At 35.7% G+C, this 3,132-nt stretch overlaps 1 protein-coding gene across 4 annotated transcripts in view; it reads left to right on the top strand.

Annotated features, from left to right (window-relative positions):
- Positions 1-745: 745 nt before the first annotated feature.
- LOC106461885 (protein O-linked-mannose beta-1,2-N-acetylglucosaminyltransferase 1-like) overlaps positions 746-3,132 on the top strand; it is a 91,811-nt gene continuing 89,424 nt past the window's right edge. For 3 of the 4 annotated variants that reach the window (XM_022388964.1, XM_013921751.2, XM_022388962.1), the window contains exon 1: positions 746-1,880. The gene's annotated coding sequence lies outside the window, so the exon portion shown is untranslated. Of the gene's footprint in view, positions 1,881-2,168; positions 2,190-3,132 lie in introns of those variants that run through there. The other variant, XM_022388963.1, reaches the window with a different exon arrangement.

Here is a 3,132-nt window from a genome sequence, read left to right as displayed (position 1 = left end):
TAATTTCACAGCAATGTTACATTCTATTTGAAAGCTCATATGCTCATTCCATATTTTAAGAAAATTAATCACTATGTAGAGAGTTATCTAATTTTTATCCTCCTTTATCTCGGGTGTTGTTGGGTGTTAGCTAACCCTTACCTCAGGACTTGTAGGGTTTCATATACTCCACATGAAGAGAGCTAAGTAATGGGTGGTCCAAAATTATATTTCCTATTTTGAAATTCAATAATTAAATAACTAAAGAAACACAACCATGCAGTTTTCAAACAGTTTTTATTGACATGTCAGTAGACTTATCGGTTTGCACAATTAGTAGTTCTCAGCACGTCTAACCGATATTCGATTTCAATCCACATTCGTTGCACATACCCACAGTTACAGTGGCGATGGCGTCAGTTATCTTGGTCTTTAGCTCAGTGATGTTTGCTATAGGTGTGCGATACACGATATCCTTAACATGTCCCCAAAGAAAGAATTCTAGTGGAGTGATGTCTGGCGAACGCGGAGGACACGGTATTGGCTCACTTCGACCAATCGATTGCATTTGGCCTCTTCTTGCACGGTAGCCATTTTACGGGGTAACACTACTCGCTGGAGTGAAAAAAAAAGCACACCAAACAAACATGACAATAAAACTATTTCAGTTTGGCTACAATGTGTTGAAAACTGCATGGTTGTATTATTTTAATTATTAAATTTTAAAATAGGAAGGATCATTTTGGACCGCCCTGTATTTTAACCCTTACATTACATTTATACCTTACTGACAACAGACCATTGACTTTATTCACATTGATATAAACATATTTCTAACATTGTAAATATCATAATTAATAGCACTGAAACAATAACGAAGATGCTGCTAATTGCATTTAATTAACACTTATTTTACATCTAGTCAAAGAACAATAAACAAATTACACTAGCTTCAGTAAGGTTGCCTTAACGAACATTTTGACTAATTTATCTTGGGGTACTTTTTCGTTTTAAATAATACTGGGTGTACATTATATATGATGTGCTTAGGGTTATATCAATCAAAGGTAATGTTACATGACTCCCTTTTTATATATTTCTACGGCATTTTACGTTCGAGTTTGACCCATAAATAGTACCTGAGCACTTAAAATAATGGCTTGGGATCAAAGTTTTCTTTTTGAACATTTAAATACAACAAACGCGGCAAGGTTAAAACTAATCCCTAGATTGAATCTAAAGTCTGTTCTTCTTGCACTGTGAACGCAAACCTAAAGTCTGTTCTTCTTTCAGTGTGAACGCAAAACTAATCTTTTTCTTCTGTCAATGTGAACGTAAGTAAGAACACTACTAAAGCCTAAATGTTCTACGAATAATATGGGTCAAACAATACTGAATGATGGAGTATAATTTCCTCAATACAGCCATTGATACAAGAGTAAACCTCCAGCAGTTAATATGACAATAAGCATGTTGACCGCCTTCGATGTCGTGTTTATAGTTCCTAACACAGCAGTCAACGTACACTAACTTCCTCCTTGTTAGTTTTTTAATAGGATAATTTAAGTAGAGACGATAGGCCTAGCAATACAAGGAACTTCTTTGTTATATTCCTGTAAACCACACCGACTCAGTTACTTAAACAGGATAAATTACTGGTACCGAGAATATGTTCAGATCACGTTCACTTCTCTTACACACTAACCTACACTTTTTCGGCAGTAGACTTTGCCTAGTTGACGTCACGCAATAGAATACGCTTCACGAGCAGAAGACGCGTCAGGAGCACGTGCCTTTCTAAAGCTGTTCCTTCGCTGCGACTGCTAGTTTGGACGTTAGTATTTTAGACCTTGCAAATGGTCTTTCACTTTGACCGGAAGTTGATACGATCACTGTAGAAGGTAGGAAAATATTTTTCTAATTAAGTTTATTTTTATCAACAGAGATGTTGCTGTTTGTACTAAGATGTATAAAGATCACACTCGTAATACCTTTCTTTCTAAAGTTAGTTTGTTTACTAATGGACGGCCTGCGTGCAGAGCCTGTACGAAGGACGACGTTTCGACTTCCACAAGTAGGCGGTGTTCATTAATAATGAAATCGTACTTTAACTATTCATTGTTTGCTTGCGAACCGTGACTTTCAAGCAACAACATTTCGTAAGCAAGGTGTTGGGTTAGAGTCTCTACCGTGGTGAGGTCCCATACAAGGTATTTTTTACTTGCTGTCAGCTTTTCAGAATTTAGAGAAATAGCAGTAGTCACTAGAAGGTTGTTTTAACTTTGTTCTATTTCGGGAATGAAAAGTTATAGAAAACTAAAACCGCATTCCATCAACGTTTTTATGAGCAAGATGTAACACTTGTAGCTTTTCATGAGACAAATGTAGCTTATACAGGTTTTTTACAGAAAAATGTAGCACATATAGGTTTTATCAGAAAATGTAGCACATACAACATTTATCAGGGAAAATGTAGCACATACAGGTTTTCATGAGAAAAATATATCACAGTTTTCCAGAGAAAAATGTAGCACATACAGGTTTTTATGAAAAAAAGTATATACGCATGTTTTCTGGTGAAAAATGTAGTGCTGATAGATTTTTCGAGAGGCATGTAGCACATATAGATTTGTATGAGATTCCTAAATGTGAAAGCCATAAGATTTTTGTCTCTGCTTGTCTTGCTCGAAATCATTAAAAGCTTTCATAAAAAAATCATCCATAATTTAGTAACAATTACATTTTTTGTTTGATCAGGCAACAGCATTCAGTTGGTACCATACGCATGCCATTATAAGTAGCCATATATGGTTACTTAAATAATTAGATTTATGGACTTGAGTTAAGGGATTCGTTAAACAGATTAGGGGCTCTAGTTTCTAAGCGCGTCTTTAATATTTTGCCACGTAACATGGACGTGTTTTTGGATGTATTTCACATAAATTGATTAAATTTATAGAAACATGGCGAGATCAACATCATGATTATAACTTCTAAAGCTGTATATAATTAACGCCGTACAAACTGTGGAGACTGGCACTGTATCTTTAATCCATATATATAGTTAACAGCGCACAAACTGTGGAGACCGGCACTGTATTTTTAGTTCATACTAGACCACCCGTGACCCGTTGGGTCACCCACTATTCAGAA

Source organism: Limulus polyphemus, unplaced genomic scaffold (assembly GCF_000517525.1).
Source record: "Limulus polyphemus unplaced genomic scaffold, Limulus_polyphemus-2.1.2 Scaffold1052, whole genome shotgun sequence".
Classification (NCBI taxonomy): domain Eukaryota; kingdom Metazoa; phylum Arthropoda; class Merostomata; order Xiphosura; family Limulidae; genus Limulus; species Limulus polyphemus.
The sequence above is the reverse complement of the archived record's forward strand: the minus strand, read 5'-3'. Positions and strand labels throughout refer to the sequence as shown.